General features: G+C 38.1%; 1 non-coding gene across 1 annotated transcript in view; it reads right to left on the bottom strand.

The window, feature by feature from the left end:
* The window catches only part of LOC109407210 (uncharacterized), a 71,166-nt gene extending 47,902 nt beyond the window's left edge, over positions 1 to 23,264 (bottom strand). Inside the window, exon 1 of the transcript XR_003893744.2 lies at positions 22,599 to 23,264. This is a non-coding gene — a transcript (uncharacterized LOC109407210). The remainder of the gene's footprint in view (positions 1 to 22,598) is intronic.
* Between the last annotated feature and the right edge of the window lie 550 nt (positions 23,265 to 23,814).

Below are 23,814 nucleotides of genomic sequence, written 5' to 3'. Positions count from 1 at the left end.
TAAATTATTTCGAGAATCACAGTTTGGTGCTGTTTTTTTTGTTAAGGGTCTTGCGGGAGTTGAACAAGTTGTTTTTACGATATTCAATATTTGTGTATTCATTTGTATTATGTATATTATATGTATAAATATTATATGTATTTATATTATATGTATATTAGAGTGGGTCAACGTTGTATGGAGAAACTTTAAATTTGACCGCATCAACCCGGAACAAAGCTTTTTTGACTCCTTTTTGCGTCCAAAACAACTGTGCAAAATTTGGGAGCGATTGGTTGTGTCCCCGTATTCCGCATTGTGATTGAAATTTGTATGGAAGTTAGTATGGGAAAACGTACTTTTTTGCATTTTACTCATAAGTTGAATTCTTTTGTCTAATACCGTTTAACTAATGACGTTAAAGTATAGCCTAGGATATACCAAAAAACTTTGCCGAAGACCGCAAAGTGATCCAACACTTGTGAAAAAAGTTATTCGCTTGGTAACTTAGGCCAAAAACTGAGATTTTATTATTGATGTTATTCCTTTACATGCTAAATGATAAGCACCACCAGGCAATCTGTGCGTTATAACTTTCTTCACAAGTGTCGGATCACTTTGCGGTCTTCGGCAAAGTTTTTCGGCATATCCTAGGCTATGCTTCAACGTCATTAGTTAGATAGTTTTAGACGAAAAATTTCAATTTATGAGAAAAATGCAAAAAAGCACGTTTTCCCATACTAAATTCCATACAAACTTCAATCGCAAAGCGGAATACGGGGACGCAACCAATCGCTCCCAAATTCTGCACAGTTGTTTTGGACGCTAAAAGGAATCGAAAAAGCATTGTTCCAAAAAATCGACTTTGTTGACCCAGTCTAATGTATATACATGTAATATATATACATATAATATATATACATATAATATTTATACATATAAATGAATTCTCAAATTACACAACAATAATCATAGATTTGACACAATAGGGGTAAGAGAGGGCTAAGAGTTTTGGGTTTGGATTTTATTATGGGTTATGAGATTATGAAAACAGTTTTACTTATTTTTTATTTGATTTTATTTATTTTTTTACAATATCGAACACTTTGGCATTATTGTCAGAACAGTTTGAGTATAGTTTTGCTTTAATTTTATTTTCTGACAATGGAATGAAACAATGGAATTTTTGGGTTCCTTGGATCGTTTTCGCGTTATTATATTGCTCGCTGAGCTCTGAAGCCTTTATTTCGTACTCTTCCGTAGTAGTAAAACAAAATGATAATTTGGTTAAATCTTTTTCTTTTCTACGATTCGCCCATTTAAAAAGTTCTTTCGCAGTTTTAATTGGATGCTCACGTTCTTTGGCTAAACTTGCTCTTGTGGCCATGCGCTTTATTGTTCCTCCAATAGCATCACAAGGACCTTTGCCATGTGACGTAGCAAAAAAATGCCATTTTGCATCAATTCCGTACATTGATTTAAATTGACATAGGCTCGAAAAATTCTTACGGTTTTTGTACTGCGACGCTGCTCCATCAGACATAAAATATATCTTTTTGACTTCTTTATGTTTATCAACGCGTAAAAAGTTAATCATTTTGGCAATGAACAAGTTTACGGATATTGAATCGTGCCTTAAATCTTCGGAAATTATAATGAAACTAAAGTGTTCAATTTGCGAACTTCCATTAAAATAAATAACGAATGGATGAATTGTAGCTTGTTGCACGTTCCAGTGATGGGACTGAACTTCATCTTGCAATACAAAACTGTAATTTTCAGAAAAATCACAAATGACTAAAAATTCACCATTTTGTAACGTATTTTTCGTATTTTTTAAAAAGCTGGATTGCTCTGTTTTAATGAAATCGTGAGGGATTAAACTTTCTAACTTCAAGCAAAAATATGACACAAACTCATCTACAGGTTTTACAATTGTTTCTAGGTCACACCTATCCGTGGTTACCCATTGCTCAAATGATAACTGATCAATATATTTTTCTTCAAACTCACCGAATAAAGTATTTTCCAATAATGAAGAATCTGGACAATCCGAACAAGATCGTAGATAGCAATTTGATGTTGTATTTTCACACAAAAGACTACCAGTTAACATGTAAATATCCTTTGTTAAATTTATTCTTTTCAAACTATGTAAAATAAGGTTAATATTCTCATGGGTTGTGCACACACAAACATTATGTGTTCCTGAATTGGAAAGAAGCTTGCATTGCCTTGGCCGAAGGCTTGCAAATGAGGAAAAACCTACTTTAATATTATTGTGAATTTCCTTGAAGCGTGTGTAAGCTTCTTTCAATGTCGTCATCATTAATCGTTTTTGGATTGCTTGACGCTTTCCATCTTGTTTTACTGATACATAATCTTTCTGGCCAGGCATAGCTCGACTTACTTCATCATCTTCAAAATATTGAACTACTATTTCTTTTGCCTCGTCTGTTAACGCATTACTAGACCTAGTATTTTTGGTCGAAAGACAGTTATTCTTAAATAGTTTTGCCTCTTTTACTGTATATCTATTGGTTTCGAACTCATCAATGGCATCTTGAATAGACCACGAACTTGGCAGCATCGACAAAATCAATAATTTTTCTTTCCTTGTCGTGGCTGGATTCGAGAACCTTTCCTTCATATTCATAATTACCTCATCGTAGTCTGTATTTTCCACATCCTCAGGTCCTAATTTGAAGAGGTTTCTACGTACAGCTTCGTTTATTTCACGGTATTTTTTCTCTGGATAATAAACGTAGTCCATCTTCGTCCATTTAATCGGAGTCACTTTTATCCCAGCTATGCCCTCGTTAAAGCGTTCGATGTTTACCTTTTGAATACACTCATCTTCCGATTGATTTGTTGAAACAGATGTCGCTGATGGTACGGTGGCAAGGCTCTCTGCACTTGGAACTTCTAGTAATTCCTCAGTTGTTGTCGTTTTCGAACTTCCTGCGCCCTGCTCTTCCGATGATATACAGATTGCTCGTTTGTCAACGTTTAGACGGCAGGACGTGCAAATGCGTAAATTTGTATTCAATGTGGACATTGGAGCATAACCTGTCGCTTTCAGTTTATCTATGGTGCTTTCGGTGAGATTTCGTAACTCTTTTGAGCACTTTTTTTCTGCAAACGGCCTACAACAGTTGAGAAAGCGACTACTCATGTTGTTCGTTAGATTTTAATTAACAAAATCACTTTCAAGTTTTTACTGACTAGTTTGGTGTCGTTTACTTGACTGAAGAAAACTTTTACTTTACAATCCTTAATAACCATAGCGGTAGTAATTTTTTGCTTTTTCGTGAGCATTGTCATGGTACCTATCATGCATTAAATGCAACACAATTTTGTTGTTGTTGAAGTTACTCGCTTCCTCCCGATATTTATGATTCTATTCTCTGATAGGTAAATTTTTGCAGGTAAACTAGACGTCTAGAGCATTGTCGTGGTATGCACCTATTATGTATTTGTTGGTGTTGCAGTTACTCGCTTTCTCTCCATCATAAAATCTATTATCTAAGAGGTAAGTTTTTTGCAGGTAAACTAGACGCATTCGTCTATATAAAACTTTTGTTTTGCAGCTTTAATCTTAAAAATAATATTACTTATGTTTCTTATTATCAACAGGTTTTAACCCTATTAACAGAATTTTTCGCCAGTCACGTACAATAAAAATAATGACACTATCAATACTTTTGATCACTACACTGGATCGCGTCTAAGTTTCTAATAGATGCTATAATAGTTATGAATAATTAAATAAAAATATCATGAAAATAACTTGTTTAATTCATGCGGTAGCCTTAACAATAAAATCAGCATCATAATGCGATTCTCTGAATAATGTACACGGTAAAAAAAACATATTTTTTTTACTAAATGTAAAAATTGTGAAATGTTTGAAATATCATAACTTTTTTGTTTATTAGTTTACCATCACCAAATTTTTATGGTAGATAGCTAATATAATGGACCGTTTTCCCTGAAAAAATCACGTTGGTAAAAAGATAGGGTTTTGAGATATTTGAGTTTGTGTGACAAAAATGATATTTTTTTAATGCAAAAAAAAAATTTTTTACAGTGTATATTTTCTTAGCAATCCCCATTAAGTTATCTAACTTTGCTGAAAAAATCATAACAATCGAACGAACCGTTTTTGCTGTGCAGCTTTTTGAATATTTTTCAACCATTTTCACATACACCCTTTTGAAAAGTTAGACGTGACTCTATATGAAGATTTGATATCGAAAAATGACGTTTTAGATGAAATTGAAAAACTGTGCAAAGTTTCAGATATTTTTGAAATGGTCGCTCAGGATCGACTTGCGTGCCTCCGTGGAATCCCTCTATATTAGTAATTGAATGTCGAATCGAAATAAAACTTCATGGCCTTTTACAAGGATATTGTAGCTTTGATTTGGTGCTTAGAGAAATCAAATCGGTTGACAGACGGCTGAGATATTTATTATGGTACCCTTGGTCAAAAATCTCTCAAAAAGTTAACCTGTATTACTCCCAAGTACTCTCTGAAAAATATCTCGGTAACCATATCCAACCATATCCAATCCTAATGAAATTGTTTAGGGTTCTACTAGAATGTTGTAGCTTTCATTTGGTGCCAGGAGAACCGAAATCGGTTGACAGACGGCTAAGATATTTATTATGATACACTTGGTCAAAAATCTTAAAAAGTTTAGATGTATGACTCATAAGTACTCTTCGAGAGATATCTCGATAACCAAACGTCCAATCGAAAAAAAATTCAATAGCGTTCTACTAGGAAGTACCGTCAAGGCGCCATCCACCGTGGGGGCTCCATTCACCGTGCGCCTTCGAATATTTTTTCATTATTTCCATATTATGATTGAATGATATGACAATTTCCCTTCAATTTCACCAATACAACACTAATGTATTGTTACCATGTCAAAACGCTTATTAGAATCATTTAAAAGTATCATTTTGACACCAAAGTGTGTTTACATGAAGCGGGTTTCTGCTCGTTCACTGCATTCATAGTGAAAAAAACGAAAACTGCGCTAAGGTGATTTAAGCGATAAACTAAATGTAGTAACGTTTTTATTCCACCAAGAAGCAATTAAATTCACATATCAGGTATGTATTTTGCATTACCGAAGTAAGTTCAACAAGAAAGTACGATTACTCGTACTTTTTAATTGAAACAAAAAGGCACGGTAAATGGGTACCCTAAAAATCAATGGTCTCCATTCCCCGTGCCCCATATTGTCCCATATATCTAGAAAAAAAATCGAAAATTTGAACATTCGTTTTTCTAATAAAATCTTGCAAGTTATTACTTGAAATTAATTTAAACGAAGAAAATTCCCTTGGCCGGATTGTTTTGATCATTTTTAAACAAAGTAGAATAAAATTTCTCATACACGGTGAATGGGTCCCTACTACCACGGTGAATGGTGACCTACCACGGAATTAGGCGACCCTACTACCCTTTACTATTTGTACTATATCACCAAATTTTGTACTTATGTGGATATTGCTTTAATTTTAACCTATAATGAAGGCAATTAAAAGCGGCACCAACAATGTTTATAAGGCTGGTGTGAAATGACAGCCTTAATTTGCCCCGAATCCTCTTAGATCCACGGTGAATGGTGCCTTGACGGTAGTAGCTTTCATTTGCTTCCAAGAGAACCCAAATCGGTCAACAGACGGCTGAGAAACGTGCGTGACTTTTTTTTGTAACGCACATACACATACACACATACACACACATACAGACATTTGCTCAGTTCGTCGAGCTGAGTTCATTGGTATATAAGACTCGGCCCCCGGGCCTCAGATCGAAAATAGTAGTTTACGCAACAAGGTGCAGAATGAAGATTTTTACAGCACGAGTCGTACATTTATCCAACGAGGCTTGCCGAGTTGGATAATTACGACGAGTGCTGGAAAAATCGAGTTCTGCACCGAGTTGCGTACAACGTTTTTTGCAATTTCATAAATTACCGCTTGAGGATAGTTTTTAACGAAACTTTTCATCAAACTGTACACTGATGCTCATAGCCATGTTTAAGAAAGTCTGATCGTAACAGGTTATACTGTGCATTTGTCACATTTTTTCAGAGCTGCGTCCAGAAATCATCAAGAAGTTGATCAAAACTGAAAACAGTGCTGTAATGGTTCATTACGCAACGCAAATCAGTGCTGTAATGAACCATTACAGCACTGCTAGTTTGGTGTGGGAAAGTAGGCCTTTTCCTGTCAGATTTGCATGAGGTAAAACAGCCTATTACGATGAGAAATTGCAAAAACCAAATAACGATATTTATACCCTTCTTTTGGGTGTAAGAAGGGTAAACAGATACATTTTAGACGAATATTATTACATTTTGCAACATTCGGCTAACAATTTCCGGTAATTACTCAAGTATGAATAGGTTTTATTTCGCAATGTGCAACTACATTCGGCAGCACTCAGCTTCAGTTTGGCTCATTAACTGCACAAACATCAACCGCTCTGAAAGTCTCGCATCTTTTTGCAAATATAAACGTAATTAAATTTATTTTGACTTGAAGCAGCTTTTATTACCTTTTGAAGCACTGTTGTTGAAAATATACCGGAGCTTGGCTCTACGCTGGAGACCATTTAATTGCGTTTATCCTCATCTGAAGAGAGGGAGAGACAGAACCAGTACACAAAGAGGGCGTATACCTACCAACATACAAACAGAAATTCAGTCACTGACTGCCATGAGAGCTGTATCGAGCTTGGTGCATTCGGTCGCATTTTAGGGCGTACGTATACAGAATGGAAACGAAACCATCGCATTTCCTCCTTTTGTAAGGGAGCCAAAGCTAGAGAATAAAAAATGAACAAAACCTATAAATTGTATTGCACCACACACCGTCGTCGTTGTCGTCGTCCTCGTCATCGTGAGTGTTCCATTTCCATTCGCCATTTGCACAAAGCACAAATGAAAGCTTGTGGCACGCTTTTTCAAATGAGTTTACATTGTAAAAGAAATATACGCGGGCCGGGCTTAGTTCTCTACACTCACTCACTGGTGGTTGGTATACTATAGTTGAAATGTGCCCTAATGATGAGGGCTGCTGAATGCCTTGGAACTTGAAAGAAAGCAAAACAGTCTGCCCCATAATACCTTTAGGGTTGGGAATGTCTTTGATTTTAAGCTCAGCTGACATGGGATAAAGTCAAGAGAGCACAAGTTCACATTATAGTGCTTATTTAATAACTTTTCATATTTTTCTACTTTGGCACGGTAAAGGCTGGGTAATTCGCGCAATACAGATTCCTTTAAGATCACTAACCTCTGACCAGCAACTCCTATCCCTACCTCCGCGTGGCACCGGCCGGGTTGCGAGCAACCTTAGGGTAGATTGGGAACTTTGGCCGTACGCTGACAGGAAAGGGCGATTTTGCTTCTGAAAACCTGAGCGTCTGTTCTCCAGGAGGAGCGTGTTCACAATAGCGCCTGATCACCATGTTAAGGGTGGCTGATCAACGCCTGGATGCCAGGGAAGGACTTTAAGCTTAACTGTGCACTATGGTCCTCCGGAAAGTAGGCGGTTGGTGTCCGGCCCTACGAGATAGCAGTAAAAACCATTGTAACGGAAAATCAGCAACTGAATAATACGAACCGAGACAAACGGCAACGAATACAGCGAACAAAAACGACTTACGATTGAAAACTCGGTGCGTGGAACTGCTGATCTTTCAACTTCATTGGGAGCACCCGCATACTCGCTGTTCTACTGATGGACCGCGGTTACGGCATCGTAGCTCTACAGGACAAAACGAATGGTTCGACGAGGATTGCAGAGCGGTTTGCAGGAGCAGAACACAGCACGGACGGTAATGCTGCAGCAAGGAACCCGGCAGAACTTGAAACGTTACAAACAGAAGCGGAAACAGCAGACCAGTCTCTTTCGGAAGAAAAAGTACCGCCTGGAAAGTGCGGAGTGCGAAAAAATTGAACTACTGCGCCGTTACCAATAAACACAGCGATCATACCAGAAGCTCAACGCATCCCGCAACGGCTTCGTGCCGTGAGTCAAAATATGCAGGGAGAACCTTTTGATGCACGGACGTGAGGTGATCGAAAGGTGGAAGCAGCACTTGAATGGGGCGTTTAGGACGTAGGCACGGCAGACGACAACGGAGGGAACGACTACGCCAATACAGCAGAGGGCGCAAATGAGCCAATTCCCACGCTGAGGGAAGTTAAGGATGCCATTCACCAGCTCAAAACCAACAAAGCAGCTGGTAAGGAAGGTATCGCAGCTAAGCTCATCAAGATTGACCCAGAAAGTTGGCCATCTGTCTGCACTGGTTGATAGCTATAGTCTGGGTGTGGGAAACCGAACAGCTACCAGAGGAGTGGAAGAAAGGGGTGATCTGCCTCATTCACAAGAAAGACAACCATTTTGGAATGTGAGCACTTCAGAGCGATCACTATTTAGAATGCTGCCTACAAAGTCATCCTCCGTCGTCTGTCACCTAAAACGAATGAGTTCGTGGGATGTTATCAAGCCGGCTTCATTGATGGCTGGTCGACAATGGACCAGATCATTATCGTATGGCAAATTCTCCAGAAATCCGGTGAATACCAGGTCCCAACTCATCACCTGTTCATCGAGTCAAATCAGCATACGACAGTATCGACCGTGCTGAGCTATGGAGAATCATGGACGAAAACGGCTTCCCTGGGAAGCTGACTAGACTGAACAAAGCAACGATGGAAGACATGCAAAACTGCGTAAGAGTTTCGGGTGAACTTTCCAGCTCATTCGAATTTCGCCGGGGACTGCAACAGACTATGATGCCCACAGTCTACTCTTGAACATAGCTCTTTTTCTCTAATCCATAGGGGGGAAATCTGCTCAACAGACACCCTATCAGGAAGGTTAGGGTAGTGTGAGGTTAAGGCCGTCTTCTACAACAATAGTATAAGCCAGGACTAATCTCTCCTCGACCCACTAAAACACATTCCTATGGTCGCCAAATCCTTCGTCTCTTCGCAACCACCAATAAGGCATTGCTTCAGAGAGGGGCTAGTGCACATCGCACCCTCAAGGTTAGCTGCGTAGCCTGCAGCTACGAACATCGATGACTCGCTTTGGAGAGTCCATCACGGTAGCATGCTGGCGCTTAGCTAGTTTTCCGAGTGGTCCTCACCACTTCCTATGTCCTCGGAAGGCGGGTAGGGTCAACCCCGCCCGCGCCCAACTGCTTGGCAGACATCAAGAACTGATGCCCACGTGCAACCCGATCTGACCTGAAGGCAAGGATATTACTACCCTCCAGGCCCTATCAGCTGCACCAGAAGGTTGCTGACAGCAGGGTCTCCACCTGTCCCAACCCTTGCCGGGGACCCCTTTTCCAACCGCGGGCTCTGATCCAACCCAGTAAACTGATGCCACCACAGCACCGCTACCAGGACTTCCTCTCCGCGGCCACTTAATCGCTGTAAGGGTCGATCTCGACCGCAAGGCACCGGTATGACCTACGAAGCCGACTCCGAACCCCTGGGCCACCTCTTGTACTGCATATGAACTAGCCCTTCTCCGAGTCCACGCGCCACCTCCTCTGTAGCTCCCTGACGATATGAACACAGCTCTGGAAGGTGTAATACGACGAGCCGGGCTCAACAGCCGGGTACGATTTTCACAAAATTCGTTCAATTTCTGTGAACCGCGGACGACATGAACATTATCTCCAGAACTTTTGGAACGGTGGCATAGCTGTACACCCGTCTTAAACATGAACCTGCAAAGGTCGAAGTGGTGATGAATGCGTCAAGAACAATGTGCATGCTGGTAGGCGGAGCCGAACATGATCTGATACGTTTAGGTAGTAATGTTACGATAGACGAGAATAACTTCAAGATGGTGGAGGAATTCGTCTACATCGGATCCTTACTGACGGCTGACAATAATGTGAGTAGTGAAATTCGAAGGCACATCATCAGTGGAAGTCATGCCTACTACGGGCTCCAGAAGAAGCTGCGGTTTAAAAAAGATTCACCCACGCACCAAATACAACATGTAGGTACAAAACGCTTCTAATACCGGTGGCCCTCTACAGACACGAGACATGGAGCATACTCGAGGAGAACCTGCAAGCACTCGAAGCTTTCAAGCGACGCGTGCTAAGGACGGTCCTCGGCGGTGTGCAGGAGAATGGTGTGTGGCGAAGAAGGATGAATCACGAGCTCGCTGCACTTTACGGCGAACCCAGTATCCAGAAGGTGGCCAAAGCCGGAAGGGTACGATGGGCAGGGCATGTTGCAAGAATGCCGGATAACAACCCTGCAAAGTTGGTGTTCGCTTCTGATCCGGTTGGCACAAGAAAGAGTGTAGCGAGCTTAGCGAGCATTGGGCGTGACCGAGGATGGAGAGCCTTGACAATGTGTCGAACAAACGGGTCGTCCAACTCTTGAAGCGATTTGTTGTTAATATGTCTGGTGATGCATTCGGATTTGATAAATAATTGCATTTCTGTCCAATATAATCCATCTCTCTTCTTTCAATTACAATTGATTGATTGACTTGTAAATTACCCGATGAACTTCATTTAGAAAACGGTCTAATGTAATGCACCGACTTTTCTGCTCCAACAAAGTGCATCGTCACGAAAGAATTGTGCAATCGTTCCGCTCGATGGATGCACGAGTCAAGTGGAAAATTCTGATTTTTTTTCGTTTGGAGCAGGTAGGTAATCGATATCGTACGCGTGCAATCTTTCGTTGAATGCGCTCGTGATCTGCAGAACCAACCTGATCAGAGCACAGCCAGTGCATGAATCCTGAATGCAAATACAATCCCAATGCAAACACGAACTCTAGCAGCGGCGAACGTATTCCATCACGTAAACGCATCCACACCGAGTGTGCCATCACGCGCTGCCGCCGTTCCCAGAGGCAAAACTCTAAACCAAACTCCTCGAAGGATGTGCTCGGAAAGCTGATCCATGCAAGTTTGAGAAAGTGAATCCCTTTCATCCCATTCGGAGGAGCTGCTGCTGCTAGCACGAAGGTATACCTTCGTATCCCTGGTAGGTATGTATATACACCTTGATACGAACAGGACATTTCAGTCTGGGGTGGGAGGGAGAAAAAATGCTGCGAAAAACTTTGCCACATCACTGAGCATTCATTTATGCAACATCAAACGAGCATCGACTCTGGTGGCTCCGATGCGATGATGGTTGGTATGTGCCACTTCATGCTACTCGTGATGTTTCTTTTGCAGTGCCTGACTCTGTGCTGGGAAGGAGTTACTATAGATTTGTAGTATATGTACATGGGAGCAATATGGTCTTTTGTGCTTGGTTCTTTTTAAATCAAGTAGGTACTTTGACAAGATAAACATTTCATGGAATGGCAGTTTGTTGACGTATAATAAGACTTACTAAAGTATCCATTTTCTAAGTCAATTTAGAAAGTTTTTGTGCATATGGGAAAACATGTTACAATGACAACGTGTTTTCCAGCTTGTTTGCATACACATTTTAAAATATGTGTTACATGTAACGAATTGTAGCGTTCAACCAATTAAAATCCCCAATAAGCCACTGAATATCTTTCGTGTCTGCCGCTCGATATACGAAAGCAAAAATGGATATTGGCGAAGGAGTGGTCAGCTGAGAGCTCTGTGCTGAGGACATAACCCCAAAAAAGTAGAAAAAAATAATGAAAAGAAGATAAAGAAGAAGCAGAAGAAGACGAAAAAGAAGATGAAGAAGAATAATAATAAGAAACATGAGAAGAAGTAGTCATTGAAGAAGGAGTAGACGAAGCCAAAGTAAGAACTCCATAAATACAACATAATGCTAAGGAAGTCAAAAAAAGTCGTTCAACTGGCAAAAGGGATAAGACTAATAAGAGTACTCTGAAAGGGTGTTCCCAAGGGTATGAAGGAATACAAACGAAAAAGAAAACATGGTTCTGTTTTGCATGTTCTTTGATGTATTTGCGTGTATATCAAATAATCAAATCCCTCTTTTTTGTCTATTCCAAATTATCTCATGCCACCAAAAAAGGGGCTTGAAATCTCATTTGTATTCAAATCAGATAAACACGTTTATTAGTTTCATGTAAATGCTGTTTGGTTTATTTTTCTTTATTTCTGAATAATTTAAACGCTAGCTAGCTAAGAAAGTAGGATAGGTCTGGTATACCCTATTTTTGCAATCGAATCAATCAATCCCTATACAATAATGTCCCGATTTTTTCACCCCCAAGTAAATTTTGTAGTGAAAAAAAAGGCACAAATTCATATTTAATTTTAAATAGATTTCAACGTAATAATGCAAGTCATATGGGTAACAGACGATTTTGACATGGGACGAATTTCGCGCCAACCCTTCTATGGGGCTGGCAGCACCCTCTCAGAATCGAACGAAACTTTGTGGGCATAAACAATAGGTCTTTCTAAGCAACTTTGCATATTTTGTTTTTCGAAATTTTTCAAGAGTAACATTTGAAGAGGACCTAATTTTTTTTTCACAGATTTTTTTCAAGTCGATGTAACTCAAAAATGACAAGACCTACAAAAAAGTGTTGTATGGCGGACTATCGTGAAATTCCATGAAGTTTTTTAGAAAAATATCAAAAAACACAAAAGTGATTCCTACACTGAAAAATAAAGGTTTTAAAAATTTAAATCGATATTACAAAAAATCCTATGTTTTTAAATCGATGAATTTTTCCGCGGGAAAGGTATTTCAATTACCTACATTTTCTCCAAACAATGTTGCTGTAACATATTTAAGGAAAAAAAGTTTTTCTAACAAAAACTTTTTTTCATGTATATATTGAGTGAATATGTTTCATCGTGTTTCGTGCCAACATGGCCATATATAGGTTCGGTAGCCTCTAATCAACCAATGAAACTATATGGATGTTTATAAATTTGTTTAAGAAGCAATTTTGCATAATCTAACATTTATCTAGACTAACATTTGAAAAGGGCGTATTAGGGTGGCCCACACTTATAAGAAAACATAACATTCGAAAAATGACAAGTTTTACCTCCTGCATCGAATGTTTTGGACTCCCAGGAGCTACATTCAACATTAGAGCGAAATCGATTTAGTGTAGGGGTGATACACAAATTATGTCATCCAAAATTCGGCTTTTCAACCCCCCTTCCCCTCTGTCACGCTTTTTGTATGGGACTTCACCACTGTTTGTATGGGTCGTCACGTTCTGCAAAACCTCGCCCCTCAACTCCTAAAGCCTGACGTAATTTGTGCATGGCCCCTAAGGAAGCGCTCAACGAGCTTGAAGTTTGTATGGGAAAACTTGGCCAAATGTATGGAGAAATCTTAAGCTTTTGATTTTTGCCGCTAGGTGGTGCTGTAAGCGTTCAATTAATAAAAACTTTGGTATTATTGTAGGTGACTATATGCCAAAATGGGGGGTGGTGGGGGTTGCGAGGTTTTGCAGAACGTGACGACCCATACAAACAATCGTGAGGTCGCATACAAAAAACGTGACATAGAGGGGAGCGGGGGTTGAAAAGATCGAATTTTGCGTGACAAAATTTGTGTATCACCCCTTAGACTAAATCGATTTCGCACAAATTCTGAACGTAGCTTCTGGGAGTCCAAAACAACTGATACAGGAGGTAAGGCTTGGCATTTTTTGAATTTTATGTTTTTCATATAAGTGTGGGCCACCCTAATACGCCCTTTTCAAATGTTAGTCTAGATAAATGTTAGATTGCAAAAGTATTTGTTAGAAAAACTTTTTTCCCTTAAATATGTCACAACAACATTGTTTGGAGAAAATGTAGGTAATTGAAATACCTTTCTCCAGAAAAAAATCATCGATTTAAAAACAGGGATTTCTGTAATATCGATTTAAATTTTTAAAACCTTTATTTTTCAGTGTAGGAATGAATTTTATATTTTTTGGATATTTTTCTAAAAAACTTCATGGAATTTCACGATAGTCCACCATACAACACTTTTTTGTAGGTCTTGTCATTTTTGAGTTACATCGGCTTGAAAAAAATCTGTGAAAAAAAAATTGGGTCCTTTTCAAATGTTACTCTTGAAAAATTTCGAAAAACAAAATATGCAAAGTTGCTTAGAAAGACCTATGGTTTATGTCCACAAAGTTTCGTTCGATTCTGAGAGGGTGCTGCCAACCGTTGGTCGAGTTGGCGCGAAATTCGTCATGGGGAGGTCTCCCGTAACGTGCGTAGATCACCTTAGAATGGTGCGTTGCGGTGTAACCAAATCAAATTTTGATCTTGATATTTACCGTATTTATAAATATTCCAAGATCAAAGTTTGATGCACTTTTTGTGTTTTGTAGTATTTTTGTTTCAATGTACAGCTAACTAACATTTTATTTCAGCAGGATTTAGGTAAATTTATCGTATGATATAAATAATATTGTAAAAATTTGTAACTGTGGCGAGCGTATCACTAATATTTAGCTTCCCGAGCAAAGCTTGCAAGCAAATTGAAAACTAATTTTGATGTTGTGATATTGCAAATTATGATAACTTAGGTTGTTGTCATTTTGGTCGTTTTAACGGTTAAAACATCAAAAATGAGAGCAGAAAAGTGTTCCCGTAACAGCAAGCTGAAAACAATTCCTGCCATCAGTGATATCAAATTGATAACTGTTTTTGGTATCAGTGTGAAAAAATGGAAAAAATCGTTAGATGTAGAATTTTTCGAATGATATGAAAACTTAAATACATTATGTTAAATGTACTGATGGTATAGCACTAGTTGTATTATACAAGGCCACCTAGAAGTTTGAAATTACTTAAAAACTTTAATAATTATAATAAGTTGAAGTGACAGCAAAACGAAATCAAAATTTGAAATCAAATTGAATCAAGACAATCTGATATCAAAATGTGATATCAATTTGCTGCTGATTACAAATCGTGTTTTCGATTTGCTATCATTTTGTTGTTAGACTTTGCTCGAGTTATTGGACGTACGATGTTAATATTATTTTATATTTCAGATTAATAGTAATTCAACCAAATGCCATCAAGATGACGTGGAAATCAGGATGGATTGGGCAGACAACTGATTCGAAACAGTCTAACAATGGTGTGCCTGAACGTTGACCAAGCGTATCCTTCCACTAACAACACCCAAATTCCCGTGACACCAAGGCATGAGAGATCGTAGAGTTGTCTACATCTTTCATAGGTGTCCCAAACTAACTATCCTTTCCCATTCCTCAGCAGTCGCAAGGACGTGGCTAGGACAGTGTTCGACCATTGGAATCTTTATGCTTTGGTTCGGACGGAATGGAGGCAACCCTCATAACAGCGGTCTAGGACTGTACCACCTACGAATTTGCGCGACTCGCTTAATGGTAATGCTAATGATAATGCTAATGCAGACGTTTTTGACATGGGGACGTTGACTAGTAGCTTCAGGCAAAAATCCAAATTACAACCCCCATCCCTTAAGTGACAAAAGCAAAAGTCTCCAAAAATTTTATATGGACCGCACAGAGGTCCAATTTTGAGAAAAGCTGGCAGAAACTCAATTTTTGAACATGTCTTATATGGTGGAAAAAGTGCTGAACAAAAGAACACAAACAAGTTCATCCACTACAAAAGTCTATTGATATAACTAATACAATTGCTTTCGAAAGTTTATTTGTAAGTTCTTGTTTATATCAGACATCTGCAATGAAGTAGGAGATCAAAATAACACCTCTGGCTTCAAAATTGACATTACATGTCATTAGTACGAAAAATTCTTACAGTTGGACTTCAAAGTGTCTTACAAATCGCTCCCTGCTACTCTTCCGTTTAAATGCACGTTTACGTATGCAGAATCGGTTAAAGAAAAATACAACTGCCAAGAGCTGCCAAAACAATAGCGCCATGATGATATGTGTATAGTAAAATTGTATGAAAAACATCAATTTTGTTCGGATTTTGTTCGAAGAAATTGACAAAAAAATGCCTTTAAAATGAAATTGAGCGCTAAATCATATTCCAATACACTCATATAGGCTAAAACTAGCAGACTACTATGGTTTGGCAATTTTTGCCAGGTATTTTCGAATCTGTGGACCACTGTGGACCGTCACGCTGTTATGAGCAAATCTCTCACCCTTTCTATAAAAGCGTGACGTTCTCATAATTTGTATGATTGTTTATTTTGCAGATATTTCTCGAGGGTTTTCTTAGTGATTTCTCCATACATTATTCTCCTAGATGTTGTGTTTTCCTTTTTCTTGGCGTAACGTTCCCACTCGTACAAAGTCTGCTCTTCAGCTTAGTGAGCACTGCCACAGTTTCTAACATAGAGCTTCCTCTCCCATCGATAATTTTTCATATTTAAAAGGTTATTGCAACCGGAAATCGCACCCTCAAGCTTGCTTGATATTTTTGAGTTTACCCATACGGGTTCTCCGGGATTCTTTACGGAGCTTATTCTGAGATTGCCCCGAGATTCTTATCTAAGGTTTTTATCTAGGCAATTCCTTCAGGGATTCCTCGAGGAATTTCTACAAGTGTTTTAGCTTTCTTGTTAGTTTTTTTTTCATGAATTCATTCAAAAATTTATCTGTTCTTCATAGGATCATAGGGGTCTCCAGTTTAGCATAGTGATCAAGGCTATGTATCGCCAATCCGGAGACGGCGGGTTCGATTCCCGTTCCAGTCGGGAAAATGCATTGTACTTGCCACACAATGTACAAATTCATGCAATGGCAGACAAAGAAAGCCCTTCAATTAATAACTGTAGAAGTGCTCTTATAACACTAAGTTGAAGAGAGGCTGGCCAAGTTCCAATGCGAACTTCGAGCCATAAAGAAGAAGAAGAAGAAGAAGAAGAAGAAGAAAAAGAAAAAGAAGAAGAATAAGGAAAAGAAGTAGAAGGATCATAGGATCATCAGGGATTTCATCATAACATTTCATCAGGAATGGAAGAATTTTGGTCGAAAAAAAATTCTACCGTTCTAACTTAACAATTTCATATTTATCAACATTTCGCTTGACCAAGGAGGTTTTTCAAAATATATAAAATAGTCTAGTTTAATAGTTTCTTGCACGATATAAATTATTTTCCATCAGCCATGGATGTACGTTAAAAAAGGTTGACGTGTATTCATCCTGGGTTTACTCCAGGGATTTCATCTCGAATTATTGTGATTACTATTTAACATATTTCTCGCGTAAATTCATAATGGATTTCTTCAGGGATTATCTCTGAAATTTCATCAGGGACTCGTCCTTAGGGTTTTTCTACAGATTCCTCTCAGGATTCTTCTAGAGATTTGGTCAGAAATTCCTCCAGATATTTCTACTAGGCATCTATCCAGGACTTGTCTGGACTGGATACTCTTTTCAAAGCTCTTGCATTGATTTGGGACCTCAAGGATTCTCAGAGTTCTTCAAGAGTATCTTTGGAACTCCCTCTGTCCGGCAGGTTCCTGCAGGGATTCTTCCATGGATTCTACTTGGGATTTCTTCGGAGATTCTTTTCCTTTCACGAATCCTTTTGTTTTGTTTTTGGAACTCCTCCATGGATTACGTATGAGATCCCTTCGGGGATTCCTCCAAGGATTCATGCCCTAGTAACATTTTGATGGTTATACAACGTCTTGTAGACGTTTTGAGAGAAGTGTAGAAGTAGCATAAGTTAAAATACCTACACATTAATGAAAACAAAAAAAGTGTTTTAATAGCCGTCATAAAAACTTATACCTTTTGTATTGGTTTTATGGTGGTTTTAAGAACTTCTTCTAGTCTGTATAGCTAAAAAATGTTACTTGAAATGGATATTTCGTGAGAATTCATGACAGATTTACTCATTAATACACCAGGTGTTTTTTCAGTCAATTATTTCCAGTGTTTTTTTTTTAAAGATTATTCCCAATTATTCTTGTATCGCTGGAAGTTATTTTCATTATTTTTGCAAGAATTAACCCTATGGTTGCATAAGGGATTGTCCCGCATTTTTCAGAGATTTCTCCAGAATCCTTCCGGTATTTTTTAAAATATTATTTTTTCACGATTACTTTCCGGATTCGTCCGGGGCTTCGTGCAGGCAGACCTTCAGAAATACCCCCAGAGATGGCTCTCGCCTTTTTTTTTTCTAGGTTATTTACTACCCTGTTCAGAGATGCATTTCTGCAGAGATTCCTTGAGGAGTAGGAAAATGAGGAGAAGAGATAATAAAATAAAAAGATGAACGGTTACACCATGTTATCAGCTTCCAGTTTGGTATACTTTCTTGTTTGTGTAACCAACTTGTTAAATTTGCCTATTGTTATTTTACATGGACTAGAATGTAACATAGGATTTGCAGTTCATGTTACGCGGTTTCAAAAAAATAATAATAAAAATAAAAATTTAAAAAAATCTCAGGCGTTGGAGACTGATGAAATTATGTGGCACTTTCAGAAATTACATCGGATTTTTTTTTCGATAATTCTCTCTGCCAATGCTTTGTTCTCAATTTTTCGATTTTTCTTAGGCTAACCAAGCCAAGTGGGAAATACATCAATGGCAATGTCTTTGGAATTTCCTACGGCAATTCCATTGGAACTTTTTCAATAATTCCATAGGGGTTTTCTTTGGGAATTGATTGGGTTATTCTTTTAAGATTTCTTTCCGCAATTTCTTTTTGAATTCTTCCAGAAGTGCCTTTGGATTCTGTATTTTTCAAACTTCTTTAGATACTCTTTTTGATAATTCTTCGGAAATTATTTTGGAACGCCTTTATAACTATTAAATTTTATAACTATTATTTTGGAAAGTTCGTTGAGGGTGGTTTAAGCTTTATGTATGCGAAAGTTTTTTTGGGAACTTTTCTGGAAATTAACCTTGATTTTTTAATTCGTTTAGAAAGTCCTATTGAATTTTCCTTGGTCATTCCATGTGAGTTCTTGGATTATTTTTTATTCGTAAGATAATACGTAATGGAATATCTTAATAAATGGCAGACGGAATTTTGGAAGGAACTACCAAATAAATTTCCGGAGAAAACTACAATAATCTGCCAGAGAAATTTTCAAACAAATTGACAAAGGAATTTTCAAGGTACCTGCCTATTAAATTTTGAAAGGAACTATCGGAGAAAAAAACAAAGGTATTGCCAAACAGATTACCAAATGGTTTGCCGGTGAAACTTCTAAAAAATTCGGAAGGAAATAACTAAGAAAATCCAATTTGAGTGGTCTAATAAATTTCCAATGCAGTCGCCTAAAAATTCTTCAAAAGTAATGCTGTAGAGGTATTTTTCAAAAATAATAATCGAAATCAATTCCTAAATGCATTGCTGAAGAAGTTGGCGAAATAAATTCCAAAGGAATAGTTTACAATAATCAAGGAAATGTAGGATCAAATAACAAAATGCCCACAAATTTCCAAAGGAATTACCGAAGAATTTACACCAACGGTAATTCCAAAGACATGATCAGAAATTATCACAGGTAATTCTCCAAACCAATTTGAAAAAAAAAACGAAAGGGTTGCCCAATTGGTTCCCGAATGAATTGGCGAAGAAGTTTCCGGAAGACCGTTATTGGGAGCACCACCTTTACACGGAAAAACACCTATTGACAGCAGCTTTCATCTTAGCAGCTTCAATGCTGAAAATTGATTTATTTATTTACTAATTAAAACATAATTACAATATTTCAAACTTACATTTAAGTGTACACATCCGCACTTCACAAAGGCAGTCTACTTTCAACTCTTCGCTAAGCGGCTGGGTTCTCCAAAATCTTCGTATTTGTGCAGTGTTGCCAGTTTAACTAGTAAAACCGCCCCAACATTCTTCCCCCAATGAAACTCGCTACCTGCAAAATCTCAAACCTATTTTTTCCAATTTAAATTTTTTCTCGATCCTATCCTTAATTCACCTGGCAGAAATACAAGCGTTCCCAAATAAATAGTATTCACAATTTTTCCTCCAGGGTCATAAATAATAAACGTTGTCGCTGTCGGCATCATCATCAACCTAAGTGCTTCACACTGACTCAAACCGTTACATTCGTTACATCTGTTATAATTGTTGTTGAATCCAAGATTGCATGCAATTTCTTTGATGCAACTTGTTTTGCACTCAACCATTCTTGCACTGAAATAGCGCCACAATCCGCCATGCATTATTTCTCTCGCGATTCCACATGAAACGTTGCCAGCATTCAACCATTGCTCAGTAACGGTATTGTTCCTTGGCTGTCTCGGTAGTTGTTGATTAATTACCTTGATTGGGGATGTAGTGTAAACGGATGATGATATATCAGCATCAATGACCGGCTGCAGTTCTGGTTTTGAACCTTTCGCGACTTTGTCATCACCGAATTGTTTTTTTCATTCCATTCCTTTTCGCAGCAAACTCTAGCTCTATTTCCTTCGTAGCATTATCGAACTCTTCTTCAATTTTCACCAGCTCTTGCTGGTACTCCTCTGCGATCCGACGTTTTTCCTCGTCGTAATACTTCCGCCGCAGCTCCCTCTGCTTTTCCAGTAATTGGATTCTACGCATTGTATCCTCCATCTCGTACTTGGGTACTACTCGTAGGCGCTTTAAATCATTGAAGATTATTGGGAGCACCACCTTTGCACGGAAAAACACCTATTGACAGCAGCTTTTATCTTAGCAGCTTCAATGCTGAAAATTGATTTATTTATTTACTAATTAAAACATAATTACAATATTTCAAACTTACATTTAAGTGTACACATCCACACTTCACCAAGGTAGTCTACTTCCAACTCTTCGCTAAGCGGCTGGGTTCTCCAAAATCTTCGTATTTGTGCAGTGTTGCCAGTTTCACTAGCAAAACCGCCCCAACAACCGTCGAAGAAATTCCCAAAGTAGTTACCAACATATTTTCCAAAGAAATTTTCGATGAAAATCAGAAAACACATTATGGAATGCATTCCATAAGAAATTGCCTTGGGAATTCTAGAAACCATATAAAGAAGTTTCCAAAACCTTGGCCAAAGCAAGAATTTTTAAGGAATTTCTTTAAAAAGTTCAAAGAAATTTTGTAGGGAGTTCCTAACACAACAAAGGTATAGCAAATTCAGTTTTACAAACAAAAAAATTCCAAAGAAATTTCCAATAAATAACACTTAAAGCATTCAGGAACAAAAAATTTGATAAATTCCCAATAATGGAATGGCCGCAGGAATTTTGAGAGTAATCGCCGAAAGGATTCTCAAAAACAAAAATCCGAAAATATTGCAAAAGTAACGGCTGCATGGATTTCAAAAGTAAAACGGGAAATCTTCCGAAAATCAACAGAAAAGGTGTTTGGTATTTGGATCAAACTAATAGTTCTGAAGAACACAAACGCCAAGCAAATTTCAAATTGAATTGATCTTTTTATGTGAAAGCTTTCAGTTTTCTGAGCAGCTTCTGCAAAGACAGTATCATACGAAATGTTCCATAATGCGAGATATATAGCAAGTACATCAAGATTTTAGCTTCTAAGACCGGTAGTGCCACATAATTGGGAAATTTAGTACTAAATTGTCTTCTATTGGAAAAGTTTTCGCTCTTCTGAACCACTTATCCGAAGACAGTATCCTAACTAGTTTAGAATGAAGGATATGCGAGGTTTATATCAACAGCTCATGTGTAAGAACACTAACGCAACCTCGTGAACGAATTTTAAACTAAAACGTATTGCTTGTGGAAGGTTTTTTTTTTTCTTCGGAGAAACATTGCCTAAAGAATCCTTTATAATTGTTCAGAATGAATGAGATCAAACTGACAGCTCTTTTTTAAATAATTTGAATTCTGTTCAGAAATCGCATCACGTTCGCTGCACATCAGTCGCCTCGTAATTTCACTTCCTTAAAATAGAATTATTTCTCACTGGAGGTGTACCTGAGTTGTACATAACTTTTGAAAAGAAGGGTAGGTTTTGTGCCTCTTGGAGAAGTGAATCAATTGTTGGATTTCCGCTCCCAGGAGGTTTTCCCTACTCCAAATAAAAAGTATATAAAAAAGTGAAGTAAAAATTACATCTTTTCTACGCAGCCAATTAGCCGCCGCAGATTCAAAGTGGGTCTAGCAATCGCTAGAACCGGATGATTTCTGCGTTCCTGAGCTATGACCAATTTTGTGGAAATTGTTCAAATGTGCTATATGAACCATTTATTTAAAAAATCACAACTTAAGAACGAAGCATTGTAGACACAATGCTTTTTTTTCTTGTGAAATAGTAAGCAAATTTTCTCGGCAATTCAAAAAAAAAAAGAAAAAAAAATGATTTCCATAAAACTTTTCTATGAAAAAAATTTCAACAAATTTAGAGAAAAGGTTCTCAGATACGATTTGATGATAATAAAAAAAACAAGCTTATATCACGAATGAAAACTAAAAATCGTTGTATAATTATAATACTTTGCTTGATCAAGAGCAAAGTATTATAATTATACAACGATTTTTAGTTTTCATTCGTGATATAAGCGAATAAATACTGTAGTTCAACAACATTCTATTCCTATTGACATTCATCAAAATTGTTTCAAGGTGCTAATCGTGGGCTCATTATTACATGCATTATTTGATGAACATTAAAGTCAGTAAATACGCTCCATGTTTCCCCGAAAATCTTTGCGAAAGAACCGCCTCCGGTACTTACCTATCGTCGTGAGGAGCGTCAACACCAACGCGGGTCGTAAATCCAACATGTTTGACAGCATCATTCTATTTTCCACTTTTCTTCGGACGACTGTAGGCTGCCTTTTTCACCCAGATCATACGTGCTGCGCCGCTGCTCCAACCCCCGATGGCAAAGAAACGCCAACCGTTTTTCCCCTTTTCTTCTAATTCTTCTCTTCTGGGAGACAGGCAACAGACGTTTGATTTTCCGCCAACCCGGTTTTTCCTCTTCCCTCCCACACTTGGGATCTTTTTACACTTTTCCGGTGGTGGTGGGGGTGGTGGTAGCCGCCGTCGCCCTCGTCGTACACGAATGTAAATGAAAAATCGCCCAAAGCGCGCCCACACAAACTCGAACCCGTGCTTTCTTCAGCAGACGAGCACACACTGTTCACTCCTTCTTGCTTCTTGTTGTTGAATGTTGAGTTATTTTTTTTTTCTCTTCTAGTCTTCTGGATGCTGACTTGCTAGAGGACACAGAGATGAAAACAACGCTGGAATCCGAAAGGAAACTTCACTCAAACAGAAGGTTTATTTATTTTCAGTTCTTTCCATTTCGGAAAACAACCGCCTCCGGACAGGAGGAGCACAGAGCTCGGTCTCTTCCGCCACTACTCCTGCAACACCCCCGCCCCCCACAAAACACATCAATTCTTTTTATTTCCATTTCGGCCGCCATCGCACAGTGTTTCTCGTTCGTCCGTCTTATCAATATTTTCGATGGATGGAAAACGGTTCAATTTTATTACCCAGGAGTAAGCTCAGCAGCATCAGGTTTGCTCGACATGAAGCTTGGTTCAATGGTCGAAAGCCTGAACGTCGAAATTTTAGAGATTGTTATGGTTGGAATGGGCAAAATATCCGTTTTGATCAGTAAGCGTTGAGAAAACTTTTGAACTTACAATGTTTTGTTTTTTTTTTTGAATTTTTTATCAAAGAGGAATGAATCTAAACAAAAGTTTACTTAGCTGAAATGTACTAGAATTAGGAGATGATTTTTTTGTCTGTATTTATGAGATTTTTATCCATAGGCTAGTTCATCTCGGCGGTTAGAAGATGGTTTGTTAAAACTTTTGTATAACATTTAGTCCTTTCAAAGATCTATTCTTGAATCAAGTTTGAAATTATTTCATAAGGGGAGAATAAAAAAAAAACTTTTGGAATGTCTACATAACATTTCTGAAATCCATTAATTT

This window comes from Aedes albopictus, chromosome 2, assembly GCF_035046485.1.
Source record: "Aedes albopictus strain Foshan chromosome 2, AalbF5, whole genome shotgun sequence".
Classification (NCBI taxonomy): domain Eukaryota; kingdom Metazoa; phylum Arthropoda; class Insecta; order Diptera; family Culicidae; genus Aedes; species Aedes albopictus.
Note: the sequence above shows the minus strand (reverse complement) of the source record. Positions and strands in the feature narration are given on the sequence as shown.